This window comes from Rhinolophus sinicus, chromosome 4, assembly GCF_057876585.1.
Source record: "Rhinolophus sinicus isolate RSI-liver-muscle chromosome 4, RSI-T2T, whole genome shotgun sequence".
NCBI classification, from domain to species: Eukaryota; Metazoa; Chordata; class Mammalia; order Chiroptera; family Rhinolophidae; genus Rhinolophus; species Rhinolophus sinicus.
In genome coordinates this window covers 93917092-93933317 of record NC_142504.1, presented here as the reverse complement: position 1 = coordinate 93933317, position 16226 = coordinate 93917092, and the positions used below count along the sequence as shown (strand labels likewise).

At 35.7% G+C, this 16226-nt stretch overlaps 1 protein-coding gene and 1 pseudogene across 3 annotated transcripts in view; both read left to right on the top strand.

Moving 5' to 3' along the window:
* The window catches only part of RIT2 (Ras like without CAAX 2), a 315277-nt gene that overhangs the window by 111226 nt on the left and 187825 nt on the right, over positions 1 to 16226 (top strand). The window lies entirely within an intron of this gene.
* LOC141567080 (U6 spliceosomal RNA) lies at positions 8280 to 8375 on the top strand (annotated as a pseudogene).

Genomic DNA, 16226 nt, shown 5'->3' with positions numbered 1-16226 from the left:
GTTATAAGGATGCTCAAGGAATGTATTGAGAACTTCAACAAAGAGATAGCAAGCATAAAAAGGGCATAGAAACCATAAAAAAGAACCAGTCAAAATTGAACAGTACAACAACTGAAATGAAGAATGCACTAGAAGGAATTAGGGGCAGATTAAATGAAGCAGGGGATCGAATCAGCGATTTGGATGCTAAGGTAGCAGAAAACACCTAGTCAGACCAGCAAAAAGAAAAAAAGGATACAAAAAATTAAGACAGTTTAAGTTGCCTCTGGTGCAACATCAAGCATACCAACATATGCATCATCACGGTCCTAGAAGGAGAACTGGTACCATGATCAAAAAATTCTCTCACCTGGTGAAGGAAATAGACAAGCTCAGGAAGTGCAGAATCCCAGACAAAATGAACCCAAAGAGGCCAACACAAAGACACATCATAATTAAAATGCCTAATTTTAAAGACAAAGAGAGAATCTTAAACACGGCAAGAGAAAAGCAGTTAGTTACCTACAAAGGAATTCCCGTTAGACTGTCAATTGACTTCTCAGCAAAAAAATTGCAGGCCAGAAAGGATTCAAAGTGAGAAAAGCAAGGATCTACAACCAAGATTATTCTTCCCAGCAAGGCTATCACTTAGGATTGAAGGACAGATAAATAGCTTCCTGCACAAGAAAAATCTGAAGGAGTTCATCACCACAAAACTAGTATTACAAGAAACCTTAGAGGGACTTTTTAAAGATGAAAACAATGACGACAACAACAACAACAAAAAAAATATGAATAACAAAATGGCAATTAGTGCATATCTATAAATAATTACTTTAAGTGGAAATTGATTTAATGCTCCACTCAAAAGATAGTGTCACTGAATGGATAAGATAAAAAAGACCCTTACATATGCTTCCTATAAGAAACTCACTTCAGATTAAAAGACACACACACAGAGTAAAAGTAAAGGGATAGAAAAATATATTTCATGAAAATGGAAATAAACAAGCAAAAAATCTAGGGTAGCTACTTATACCAGGCAAAATCGACTTTAAAACAAAGGCTATAACAAGACACAATGAAGGATCCAATAATCCCACTTCTGGGTATTAATCTGAAGAAACCCAAAACTGTACTTTGAGAAGACACATGCATCTATATGTTCATTGCGGCATTGTTTGCAATGACTAAGATGTGAAGGCAGCCTGGATGTCTGTCAGTGGATGAATGGATAAAGAGGTGGTACATATATACTATGGCATATTGCTCAGCCAGGGAGGGGAATGGGTTCTTGCCATCTGAGGAGGCATGGATGGACCTAGAGGGTATTGTGCTCTAGGTCTATGTGAGTGGATTATGTCAGACAGAGAAAGACAGATAGATGCAATGTGATTTTGCTTACATGTGGAATCTAAAGAACAAAGTAAACAAACCAACAAAACAGAAACAAACTCATAGATACAGAGAACATTTTGATGGTTTCCAGATGGGAGTGGGGTGGGAGAGTGGATAAAACAGGAAGGGATTAAGAAGTACAAATTGGTTGCTACACAGTAGTCATGACGATGTAGGGTACAGTATATGGAATATAGTCAATAATATTGTAATAACTATGTATGGTGTCAGATGGGTACTAGATTTATTGGGGTGATGGATGGGAAAGGGTTGGAGGGCAGGGTGGGAAAGGTGAAGGGTTTATAAAATACAAATTGATAGATACAACATAATCATGGTATGTAAAATAAAGCACAGAGATATGGTCAATAATATGATAATAACTGTATAGTGTCAGGTACTAGACTAGTCAGGGGGTTCACTTCTTAAATTATATAAATGTCTAACCACTGCTGTATACCTGAAATTAATATAAAGTAATATTAAATGTCAACTGTAATTGATAAGTAGATAAGTAAACAAATAAAAGTTCAAAGGGAAAAAACAAACAAACAAGACTCTTGATAAAATCTCCAATGGCCCCATCCAATATCTACTTCTAAATCACTCTATAATTATCTAGGCAATTTCAGTTTTGGGAACTCCTCCTTAATTTTCCAAGTTGGACTCTTTGACTCCATCTCTCCAATGGAGACACCCTCTCCTGCCCCACAAATTCTCAATACTTCTCTAGCTGCAAGTCTATGTGACATACACATCTGTACATAAATACATAAGTATATTACTCGCCATATCCCTTGCCTTACAACCAGGGACTTGGCTTTTTTACAGCCCCATGTAGTTTTTTTCACATTGGAGTTTAAGGGAATGGGACGCTCTGTTGTACTACATACAACTTATATAGTTATTAGTGTTAGCATAAAAAAAATGTTAACCAGAATTTTGAATTTCTGATTACTATGAAATGATCAAATTATGGAAGAACATTATTTCCTTATTGGTCAGTGCCTATGTAAAAGTCATAGTATAAACAGAAGTTATATCTTACAGAGGTGTGGTGAACAGATTTGGAGTTGTTGAAAAGCACTACATTAGGGAAGAATAGGAAAGGTAAGTCAAACCCTTACAAAGGAGACATTACTTGGGCTAGGCCTGGCAGCATGATTAGCATTTTGCATGATAGACATGTGAAAGAAGTATTTCCTAACAAAAATAATGAGATAGAAGCTTGTTGTCCCATGGTTTATTAAGAGAACACAAAATAATCTGGTGTCCTTAGGACATAAGCTACTGAGCTGAAAGGGGAAGTAGGTTTGAAAAATTTATTGTGATGAAACTGTCAGGAGCCTTGTTGCAAGCTGTATTTAATTGTACCTTGGAAGATTGGGGAAACAATTAAATTTCAATTGTTTTTCAGTGACATTCTCTTTTTTCTCCTTCTCTTTCTCCTTCTTCTCCTTTCCCCTCTCTCCCCACTGTAGAGAGGAATATGGAAAAATAATTCTGTATCAAGAAGCTCTAGGCAGTTTTAAATCTGCTGTTGATAGCATCTCTTCACCTTTATTATTTGAATGTCTCTTGGAATCACTGGCTATCTTATAAGAGTACTCGGGTGGGAACACCTTGACTTAATAAAACTATACTTCAGTATTTATCAGCTTTTATTATTTTTAGGTTCTCTTCCTTTAGATTAAAAATATGTGAGGGCAGTGACGATGTCTGCTTTTCTTACACTATGCCTCAGAACAGAATATGTAGAGGGTATGTAGAAGGTGCTGGAAATGTTTTTTGAACGAGTAAATAGGATACAAGATTAACATCACCAGCTGTTTCTGTCTGGCATAAAAGTATGGAACAAAGTGAACTTCAGACAGGTAGTAACTTTAGGTCATTTTGTTTGTTTGTTTTCTCAAACATTCCTTTTTTCTAAAATTCAACCATAACATTGAATATAAGAGGAAAGGGAGGAGAGAAGTTAAGAGAAAAAGACACACATCTGAAAGTACCTGCTGACAGCACCTAACCGAGTAGGTGGAGACAAGCGCCAGTCACACAGCCTCCAGACATGGCGATGTCTTCTACATTTATTTCCTGAGAAGGGAGAGAAAATCTGAAGTGTAAATTATGAATGATAAAAATCAATCAGCAGCTGTGTGCCCTTGTCTCTGCTATAATGCATAGCTCTGAAACACCAGGCTGTTCCCACTGAGTGGTGGAAAGGTAAATGGAGACCAGATGTGTGAAGGTGACACATAGACTGTAAATGAGAAGTGCTGCTGTGGACAAGAAAAGAGAAAACTAAATCTTGCATGTATGGAAGGCTATGCAGAGGACGGGGTAAGATTGCTAGGCGGAAAAATTATTTTCACTAAAAAAGCCAGTCCTCTAAAGAGATGTGGGCAGTCACATCTCTAACATGATTTGAAGGTGCCCATAATTAAAAAGAACTGAAACATCCATTGTTCACTTAACCTACAGTGAGTTTAGAGAAGTGAATTCCAAGGATATCCGAGCTGAACCAGGTCAAAATTAAACTGTAGTTGCACCGATCAAGCAATGGAGCTGCCGTCGCTGTCACTGTGCATGGAAACGGCGTTTGTCATGCATTATCATCCTCCCAGAAATTCAAATATCATGGCACAGGGATCCTCACACGGTTTACTTTTGAATCAAGGATTTAATTGAATATACTTGCTTTGCAAATCTTAGGTCACATGCCTATAATCTTGCTGCAAAGGAGACTGAAAAAGTGAGTCGCTGCTTCTATGTCAGTCATGGAGTCTGGGGCTTGAAAGATCCTGGGTGGCCACAAACTTAAGAAGTGTCCACTGCACTGCTTTCCTGTTTCACTAAACATAATTTCATGAAAGATTCATCTTTCTATTATTTGTATCTGAGTATTAATTTAAGCGTGGCCCAGATTTGGGAGTTATGTAGTCACTCAGTTCAATTCAGAAACAGCACGTAATTTTCAAAGTAAACCTCTTTATTCATTTGATTAATCTTTGACAAACAACCAGTGTAGCAAAATAAGAACAGCTTTTGGTGTCTAAGAGACCTAGTTTAGTCTCCCAATCACCTCCTACTTCGTGAGCTTTGCTAAGTTTAATACCTCTCTCTCTTTTTCCATATTTAAATTGGGTATATTGATATACAGAGGTATCAAAAAATGTATACACATTTTAAGAAAGGAAAAACCTACTAAAATTGTAGTACTAAATATATACTGATAACAAAAGATAAATACAAGTCACATTTGACTCTGCAATTACAAAAGGTGTTCAAGGTGGTTACCATCAGCACCCAGACGCTTCTGATTATGGTGAACTACTGCTTGAATGACGTTGACCAGTAGCCACGTGTATACATTTTTTTGGCACCCCTGGTATATGCACTATGTCATGTGACTTAAATAAGCCAGCACATATGAAAGAATTGAGCACAGTGCTAGACATAGTCAGAGAAGGTAAACCAAATTTATTGAGCACTTATTATGTGCCTGTCACAATGCTAGAAAATGCATATACAAAGATGAATAAGGCATGACTCATGCTTTCAAATTGCTGAGGCCAAGAAAAATAATTAGAACAAATTGGTTGAAGTGCTTTATAGAGCTATGTGCAGAAGTACAGGAAGGGGATAAAGTTTCTGCCTGGGCAAATACAGGAAAACTTCACAGGGAAGTGTGATAGTTAATTTTATGTGTCACCTTGATTTGGCTATGGGGAGGAGGCCCAGACATTTGGTCAAACATTACTCTACGTATGTCTGAGAGGGTGTTTCTGGATGAGATTAACATTTGATAGTAGACTGAGTAAGGTTGGTAAGCTCTTCCTGATGTTGGTAGTTCTCATCCAATCAATTGAGAACCTGAACAGAATAAAAAGGCTGAGTTAGAGGGAATTTTGCCTGCCTGATTGGTTGAGCTGAGACATCGGTCCTCTCCTGCCCTTGGACTATAAATTACACCACGCACTATCCTAGGTCTCCAGCTTGCCAGCCATAGATCTTGGAACTTCTCAGCCTCTATAATTGCGTAAGCCAATTTCTTATACTCAATAAGTCAATCTATCTTACATACTAAGATGTAATTGAAATGTATAATTAAAATTTTATTAAATATTGCTTCTATTTCTCTCAAGAACCTTGACTAATACAAGAAATAAACTATGAAATATTACCAGGATGATAGGGGAGTTTGCAACATAATTAGGGATGTCACTCATGTATTTATATTTTAAATTCATCTTTCTTTTTCTCGAATCAAGAAGGTCACCAATGGCTATGAAAAAAATATTCTATATTTATGTTTTGAATCTGTGGAAATACACTCAATAACTGTAAATAATAAATCCTCTGTCAAGACCTCCCTTGAGCAATACAGTAACCCTGAGCCATATGGGGCTGTGGTGCCCTTGACACGTGAGTGTCAAGTTGAGATGTACTGTAAGTTGCAAAATACACAGTGGCTTTCATTAACTTGGTACAAGAAAAAGAATGTAAGCAATCTCATTAATATTTCTCCATGATGCTTACACATTCAAATGGTGTTTTAGATAAATGTATTCAAATGACATATATTGAAATTAATTGTTCCATTTTTGGTTACTGTTTTAATGTGGCTACCAGAAAATTTAAACTGCACATGTGGCTCATATTATATTTCTGTTCAATATTACTGCTGTAGATCAGTAGCTTGGGTATGACCTGGTAAGTTCTTAGAAACACAGAATCCCAGACCCAGACCTACTGAAAGAGACTGTGCACTTTAACAAGCTCCCCAGCAGATTGCATAAGTACAAGAGAGTTTGTGAAGCACTACTCTAGCCCATTGCCCAAAAAAATACCCCCCTTCTTCCTCCATCTATTAAGAAAGTTTCATTTCTGAAGCCCTTATTCCTACAGAGGCTGATGAAGTAAGGATTATCCGACTTCACAAAAGGCAAGCTTGGAATTCTACCTATCATGTTTCTCGATGTCAAATTTACCTTTAATTGTTCATATATACATAGAGTTCAATTGTCCAAATGCTATGCTCAGCAAGCTTGGGACACAACACTTCATTTTGTCATCAGTTTTGAGAAGGAGGCAGCATGAACTGTTTCCTCCCATGTGTACATTACTCTTCAGCAGGCTGCTGCCAAAACCTGGGGTCCTTTCTGGTCCTCAGATGCCCTCGTACCTCCTGCAACTTCTTTGTACAACAGGTACTTTCCCCGTCTCTGCGGCCATAGCTATTAGTGTTTCCTTCCACTTCCTTTCGGCTTTTATCATCCTGGCTGATCAGCCCCTCAGGCTGTTTTCTGTTTCTCTCATGACAGATCATTTTGTGCAAAAGTAATCCCAGACCAAGGTGTTTGTGCTTGATAATAGCTTAATATTTTACCTCTCCTGTAGTTTTATTGCATTTTAATAGGGAGTTCCTGGAAACAAAATGGCTTATCTTAACTAGAGAGAATAAAGTAGAGGGTTGGCATTTGGGGCATCATGCCAGACTGGTGAGAAAGATATTTTGGACAGAAAGGCCTTTTGGTATCATTCTGGTTTTCACTTCTGTAACCCATATTCATCAGCATTGTCAGAATTTATTCAACATGAAGAACTAAATATCTAGAAGTCATTATGTGAGATAAAATCGATATAGACTAGAGGAAGAAAGAACAAATCATTGAAAAATGAGTCAACTAATGGGTTAAATTTGGGCAAATATTGTGTTACCATAAAAAAAATATATATGTCAACCTTTAGATAACTGGAACTGGATATTTTCTCCTGTTTTTACATTTGAATAATTGAGAATATTTCCCTTTTAAAATGTTTTTAAATAGACAAGTGTAATATAAATACAGAAAAGTATACAAAACAATGATTTACCCCAAAGTGAATACCCAAATAATCTTCGTACTGGTTAAGAAAGGACTTCCCAATAAATATAAAGTAGTTTGGATGTTTATTTTTGAATTTTATATAAATGGAAACCTACAATGTGTGTTCCTTGAGGTCTAACTTACTTCACTCAACGTTATGTTTCTAATATTCAACCGTGTTGTAGTATGCTGTAGTTTTCTAAAATTTAAAGCAAAAATAATCCACTGTAGGAGTACACTAAAGTTTATTTGCATATCATACTGCTACTGATGAACTCTAGGGTGTTTCTAGTTTAGGGATAGGATGAATACTGCTTATATAAATATTGTACCATGTCTTTAATGCACATGTGTAACTGTGCATGTGTATATATTCCTGATGAGTGAAATTGCTTATAACAAACTGTCATAAATCTGGTAAAGAAATAATAACATTTATTTGTCCCTCACACACCTGTAGGTTGGTTGGAATGTCTTTCCTTCGGACTGGTATCTATCTTGCTTCTGAAACCAGTGGGCATGTGAGGACGTATTCTATTAATGGTGATGGAAGAATCAAAAGCACACAAGCCCAACTGCACATGAATATTTCATGGCTTTGCTCACAGCCATCAGCATTCCATTGGCCAAAGTAAGTCACATGGCCAAGCCTAAAATCAAAGAACAGGGAAGTGCTCGCCACCCATTATAAGGTCGTGGCAAGTTGTAGATATATAATATTGGCATAGAGAAGGACTGAGACCAATAGTTCAATCTAACACATAGGTTATGTACATGATCAGCTTTAGTAGATAGCGCCAGTTTTCTGAACTGGTTGCACCATTTTCACTCCACCTATAGTATCTGAAAGTTCTCCACAGCTCCACAAGTTCACCAATACCCGATATTGTCAGTCTTTTAAATTTGCCATTCTGTTAGGAGATAATATGCATATTAGAGTTTTAATTTGTTCTTTACTGATTATTTATAAGGTTGTGCAACTTTAAAGCAATTTATCAGCCAGTGAAAGGCCTCTTTATAACAATTTAATCTCTTGTGCTCTCTTCAGCTGTACACATACTAACAATGCAGAAATTAGCATGGCCCCTCTGCAAGGACGACATGCATATTTGTAAAGTATTCCATATTTTTTAACACATTACCTTCTCAACTCTTGGTGCCTCCTAACCCCAAGAAAATGAAGGGAAGGGAAGGGAAGGGAAGGGGAGGGGAGGGGAGGGGAGGGGAGGGGAGGGGAGGGGAGAAGAGGGGAGGGGAGGGGAGAGAAGAGAAAAGAAAAGGCCTCATATATTTTCTGATACTGCTCCCTTCATCGAGGATCCTCTTTCCTTCCTTACCCTTCCCCATTTCACCCACTGAGGTAACTCTTAAGATAGCAAAGGGTCATTTCTTCTAAGAAATCTTTATCTATTCACCAACCTCCAAGTGAACTTTGTTATACCTTCATTTATGGAAAAGGGCCATATCTTATTCACCTTTATATCCCTTTATACACATATTAGAAACTAAGTAAAGAGTTCATAAATATCAGGTTATACGTGAATGAAAGTTCTTCTACAATAACATACTTTTTACAAGGTGTGTGAAATTGGGAAAATTATGAAACTTCTCCTACCTTTATTTTCTTATTGTAAATGGAGGTGGGGATAGTTCCTTTGTAGGATTATCATGAGAATGAATATAAAAAATGCATCTATATGGTACCATGCAAGCACAGTTTCACTGTTCAATGACAGTAATACATGTCATAACTTTAAAAGGAAAAACAAAACAAAACAAAACAAAACAAAACTCAATCTCTTGCCCACTTTTTATTGGAGAAGGTTGCTGCTTTCTGACTGATTTGTAAGAATTCTTTACTTATTCTGGATATGAGCCTCTTGTTGCTACATATACTTTGTTCCACACTTTCACTTGATTTTCCTTCTCTCAGTAGTGACTTTGATGAACCAAATTTTGTTGTTTTAATGTAGTCTTACTTTTAATAAATGTATTCTAACTTGTTAATCTTTTACTTTAGTATGTTTATATTAGTCTTACCACTCCAAGCCATGAAGGTATTCTCCTACAGTATCTCCTAGAAGCTTTATTGTTTTGCTTTGCGTATTTACACTTATAATCCAACTAGAATTTATTTTATTGTATATTGTGAGGTAGTAAAATTCCATTATTTTTAATATTTATATCTGATCAACAGCCCTCTTTATTGAAAATACTTTCTTTTTCCTATTGCTCCGAAATGCCAATTCTGCCATATAAAAAAAAGATTCATTAGTGTGTGGATTCCCTTTTCGGTCAATTTATTTTTCTATCCATATATTAATATCACACTATCTTAACTGCTGCAGATCAAAAGTGAATATTAATATATGATAGAGTTTATTACTCTGTTTTGAGATTGTATCAACTATTTTTGGCTCATTTCATTTCCATATTAATTTAGAATTAATTGGTGAATCTCCACCCTCTCCCCAAATCTGTTGATATATATTTATGAGTAGATCAATTAAGGGAAAATTGACCTTATTAAAATATTGAATCTTCCAATTCATAAATGTAGCATACACTTCAACTTATTTATGCTGTCTTTAATTTTTTCATAAAGTCTTACAGCTTCCTAAGTAGAAGTCTTGCAAAACATTTAAAAGATTTATTTTTTGAGATTTGATATTGCTGATGGTATGGCAATTAATACTATTAAATATGTTCATTTCTTATTTATTTGTTGCTCATATATAGGGGGAAAAAAATGAACCCTTTTTTCTATGTTGGCTTTGTTGCCAGAAACCTTACTATAATTATTTATTCAATTTACTGATTTATGTAAAGAATCTTTGAAATTTTCTATATACCCAAAATACAATTTCCAGGAATAGTAACATTTTTGCCTTTATCAACTTTATTCATATCAGTCATATTCTTGCCTAACTGAATGGGTTAGAACCACCAGTATAAAGTGAATAAAAGTATTTATAATGAGTATTCATATATTGTATTCAATCTCAGAGGGAATGTTTTTCATATTTAATATTTGTGTTAGGTTTTGTTTTGATACCTAGTATTAAGTAAGGCAAGCTGCCTTCTATGCCTAGTTTGCTAAATTTTTTTTTTTTTGGGGGGGGAGTGGTAGAATTTTTTAAACATAAGAATATTATATAAATGGAATCATACTATAAGTAACCTTTTGGGATTGGCTTGCTCAATTAGAATGATTCTCTGGAGAGTCGGAGAGGTTGTTCCATGTTTCAACACTCAGTTCCTTTTGTTGTTGAGTCATATTCCATGATACGGTTATATCACCGAGTACATAACCATTCATTCATTGAAGGATATTTGGTATATTTCCCATGTTTAACTATTATGAATAGAGCTACTATAAACACTGAGAACTTTTTGTTTGTTTGTTTGTTTGTTTTAGTATACTGTTATGTGAACATGAGTTATTTCTCTGCAATAAATGCCCAAGAGCACAATTGCTGCCTTACGTGTTACATGTAGACTATCTATAGCTATATTTTTATCTATCTATATTGCTATCTCTATATCTATGTTTATATCTATCTATATCTATCTGTATCATCTGTAAATGTCTACAAGGTATGATCACAAAATATGGTGAATGTTTAAATTTAAAAAAATATTACAGTAAAACACACATTGCCATTAATCCTTCTCAAAATACTCCCCTTTGTTTTGAACACACTTATCCCGTTGTTCTTGCCACTTTCCGAAGCAGTTCTGGAAGTCCTCTTTCATAAGTGTATTTAGTTGTGCTGTCATGGCTGCCTCGATGTCCTGAATTCACTCAAAACGTTTAACTTTCATGGTCACTTTGACTTTGGGGAAGATTCAGAATTCGCATGGTGCCAGATCTGATGAATAACGTGGAAGAGGACACACCTTAATGTTTTTATTTGACAGAAATTGCCACAGCAGAACTGACATGTGACATGACACGTTGTCATGATGGAGGATGAAGACACGAAAGAGGACTTCCAGAAATGCTTCAGAAAGTGGCAAGAACAATGGGATAAGTGTGTTCAAAGTGAGGGGGAGTATATTGAGAGGGATTAATGGCAATGTCTTTTACTATAATAAATTATTTTTAATTTAAATATTCACTATATTTTTATCACACCTCATGTGTGCATATATATACATATATATATATATGATTTTTTAAAAAGATAATGTTATCCAGAGTTGCAGTACCATTTTATGTCCCCACCAGCATTGTGAGATTAATCCAATTTTTCCACATTCTTACCAGCATTCAGTTTTGTCACCATTGCTTAAATTTCAGCCATTTTTATAGGTATGTACTAGTGATATAGTTCATTGTATTTTTAATTTGCAGTTACCCAAGGCTAGTAATCTTTAACATGTTTTATGTGCTTATTTGCCATCTATATTTACCATCCTATTTGGCAAAATGTTTCTTCATCTCTTCTGTTCAAAGTCTAATTAATTGTTTGTTTGTTAAGACTGAGCTTTGAGAGTTCTTCATATATGCTAAATACTAGTCTTTTGTCAAATATGTGGCTTGCAAATATGTAGTTTTTCCCACTCTAGTTTGTCTTTTCGTACTCTTAATGGGGACTTTCACAGAGCAAGTCTGTTTTTTAAAATTTAATGAAGTCCAATTTATATAGTTTTCTTTTTACGGACAGAGCTTTTTGTGCAAGTATAAGAACTTCTTCCCTAGCACTAGATCCTGAAAATTTTTTTCTATGTTTGTCCTGAAAGTTTTATCATTTTTCATTCTACATTAAATCTGTAATCCATTTTATGTTACTTTTTGTATAAGATGTGAGATTTAGCTCAAGAGTATTTTCCCCACTGTGGATGTTTAATTTTTCCCACACCATTTGTTGAAAAGAAAACTTTCCTCCATTGAATTTCTTCCTTACTTTTGTTAAAATGTAGTCAGTGCTATTTGTGAGTTTATTTCTGGATTCTCTGCTCTGTTCCACTGATCTATCCATCTATACATCTGTCAATATCATGCAATATTGATTACTATAGCTATATAAGTCTTGAAATCAGGTAAACTAGTTCCTTCCGCTTGATGCTTCCTTTGAAAAATTGTTTTGGACGTTCTAGTTCCATTTCTTTTTCATAAAAATTTTTAAATATTTGTTCTCTCTCTCTCTCTCTCTCTCTCTCTCTCTCTCTCTCTCACACACACATTCTGAGAATTTTATAGGAATTATGTTAAATATTTACATCAATTTGGGGAGAATCAATGTCTTTACCAGGAAAATGTTAAGCCTCTGTATTTATTTAGATCTTCCTTAGTTTCTTTTATTACTGTTGTGTAGTTTTTAGCACGTAAGTCTGGTATGTGTCTTTTTCTGTACCCATTGGTATTTTCAACCTGTCATTTTCTTCTTTGGCAAGTGACAATGTGAGGCAAAAAGAAAACCCAGATAATTCAATACCATGTCATTCCTTGGGTCCTGAAGTTCCTAGCTAGTCTGCCTCTTTCTCTCCACCTTTCAGAACCTTCTAATGCTTATTTTATATATAATTTCCCTGGTTTTGGGTTGTATGTAGTAGGAGGCATAGGGAAAAGTAGATCTATTTCACCTTCCTAGAAGTAGCAGTCTTGGTATAAATCAAACCTGTCACTAGATGTTGTCATATTGTATCTATACACTGCAGAGACTTCCTGGGGCCCTTTCAGAAGTGTCCATCAGGAAAGGGGAGGAGGCTGGAGGACTCTGGCACTCCCACAGTTGCCCTGACCTTTCAAACTCTTTTTATTTCTGTGAAGGGATCATCTGCATTTAAACTCATTCTATCTTGTAAAACTTCTGGAAGGCAATCATTGCGGAGATTATGGCTCTATGATCATGGGGGCAAGAAAGTTAGCACAAGAGATGCCATCAGTACTTGCTGAAGAAGCTGGGGAGAAGAGAACATCTGCTTCTTCTCCTCCTCATCCCAAAGCAACAATAAGTGAGGCAGAGACAAAGGGCTTAAGACATTCATTATCAGTATTGGTGGTGTAGTCCTTTTGCCTCTCACATCTATTTGACATAAGAAAGTCATGGAATCAGGTTTTGCATTGGACCCTGTATCCTCTTACACTGAAAAGAAAGATTTAAAGTGCTCTAACATTCAAAGGATGTCCTGAAACATTTTCTGGCTTTGGGGAAGAGCATTAATTCGGCTGTTGTCTCATCAGCCTCTTGCTCAGACTGTAGGTCGACTCTTTAGAAGATGATTATTATTTTTTTGTCAAAGTTCTTTACATTGGCTTGTCCTTGCTCTGAAAAGCCATTGTTTCGACTGGCATCTTCCAGTAGCATCCCTCTGCAAGTGCAACTCTCCAGGTAGTGCCCTGTTGTTCCACAGGAAACACTTCAGCTTGTATAACCTCACTGAGTGTGATGTGTTGGCAAGACCTCCTGTAAACCCTCCAGAGTGAATGTGGTTGGCCACCTTGGCATCAGACTTCTCAGAGCAGTGACATTGGTCTTCTATCTGGGGGCATCAGGGAGATGCTGATTGGTATAAACCACCCCACTAGGATCTGCTTATATGTCTGGGGGAAAGATTTCAATTGCTGCATAACTCATATCAAAGGAGCCCTTACCTGCCACACACCTAAATAAACTTGACTCAACTCTCAATTTTACAGTATGGGGGAAATCCCTATACTGCTCATGAATTTCCAGGGCTTATTTTCTAATGGCGCCTCTTTCTTCATCTCTTATTTCCATTATGGGGAAGGTGTTCTTATTCACCCTGAATTATCTCAGAAGCTAAATTCACCCAGTTTTCACATTTTTGAAACCCAGCAAGCATATATATTCTTACTAGATTTCACTGAATGTTTAGGTTCAAAAAGAGGGATTACATTAGAATGCATGCAACTACCTTTCTCTTTTCTTGGCCTCTCAGTCTTCCTCCTTCCAAACCCTGTTTTCTATCTGTTTCCTTCAAGGACTGACCTCAGCTCAACTTCAACTCCTCTGGGTGTTTTCTGCTGTCTTCTTAAATAAGCACATTTCAAATGTTCTTAATACCATATTCATTAAAATACTGTGTAATTGCCTGTTTAGTTTTGTGTATTCCCTCAAGTTTAAAATCTCTATGTGAGTACAAATCAACTCTGTCTTTTTCGATATCAGAGTGTGCAGCACAGATTACACACTCAAATACTTATTGATGTCAATATTGACAAATATACTGATACATTAGATTTTTGTCTAATTTAGCCATGATTTAACTGTTTGTTCAGGTTAAAGTGTTCAGTGCAATATGTTCTAAAAGGCTTCTGCTTTGTAAACACACACACACACACACAAACACACACACACACACACACACACACTTAAGACGATTTAAGCAATTCTTTGAGAAAGATCTTATAAATAGATTATTCAAGTCTTTATATTTTTATTGTCCTTTTTTTAAAAAAAAATGGATTGGTGACTAATATTTTAGAGATGTATACTAGTTCAGACTTACAGAAATATATCTTTACTGTAATACTAATTATCATACATTTCAGATTTTCTGGTAAGCCATATAGGAAGTATTCAACTATCCTTAAGATTTTTTAAAAATAATCTAGTGAAAATTCAATGATAACCTAATATTTTTCCCAATTACATAATATGGTTTTGAATTGTTCTAATTGCATACTTACAACTAAATTATTTTAAAGTGATTTAAATGCATGTTTGTTCTGCAAACAAATTAAATGCATTAATTTCAGCAAATTATCCAGAATACCTTAAGGTTTTTTAATTAATTAAAAACTTTATATTTTTCATGATTACTGAAAACATATCCTGCCAAGTCCTCTGTGATTTACTTGATGGGAGGAAAGCATTCTCACATGGGTAAATATAAATAGAAGTGATTTAGTTTTAATATAATTTCATGGTTAATTTGAAGCAATATTTTTAAAAATATCACAATATAACATGCCTTGAGTTTAAACTGTGATTTCTTTTTTCTTTTTTTAAAGCACCATCATATTGGTTACTTTTATTGATCCTGTAGAGCTCCTATACATTGTGTTACTATCTCCATCTTATAAAAAAGGCAAGTTGCTGGCCAGTCATACTATCAATATTTAGTGATAGATTTGAGGCTTTAATCCAAGGCTTTGGTGATTTTCTTCAGGTCAAATTTGGCTGGAGAGAAAGAGTGAAGAAGACCCATCCTAAGAGAAGCAATAGTCTGAACTTAAACATTAGTGTTAGCAAATGAATTTTAAGGTTGTAGAAGGTGGCTTCATTGTGCTTTACTGTACAAACAATATAGCAGGCTGTTGCTACCATTTTTGCTTGATAAAGCTTTGTGTACATTTGGATTCTTGCTTGGGAAGATAAATGAGCTCATTTCAGGATTGGATCTGTAAGCAGATGATTGAATTTCAGGGAGGTGTTTGAATGCATTGGAGGGAATGTTTCTGTCACTGAATTTCTTCATCGGCGATCTCAAAGGGAGTGGATGGATGGAAACAGAGGGAAAGATTGTTTATTGGGAGGAAATGAAAGGGATTCATTTCTATGGAGCCTAGCCAGGTGACCTAGATTCACAACACTGGAATATGAACTCTGATGAACACTTTTTTAAAAGAATGAAAGAAATCTTGGATAGAGGGACTGGCTTAATTTCCAGCCAATTCACATCAAGTCTCTTTGAAGGGGTTTTCTGATCCCAGGAGAAGCTTTTATTTGATATACGTTTCATATGCTGGGTTTATCTAGGGTTCAGATAATCACACAGAGCAGTTCTCATCTGGATTACTCTGTGTGCTCCTGGCCTCAGCAAGCTCTTTTGGGGGCCTTGAGTTGATATAAACAAACAGGAAACCTGAAAGACTTACATGTGATCTTAGGGTCACAGCAACATTTTCAGAGTGACTATTTGCATTTTCCTATGAAATTGAAAAACAAAATTATGTATCTTCAAAAAATGTTGCAAGTAATTCCACAAGATTTACCTTTTGTGAGAGGA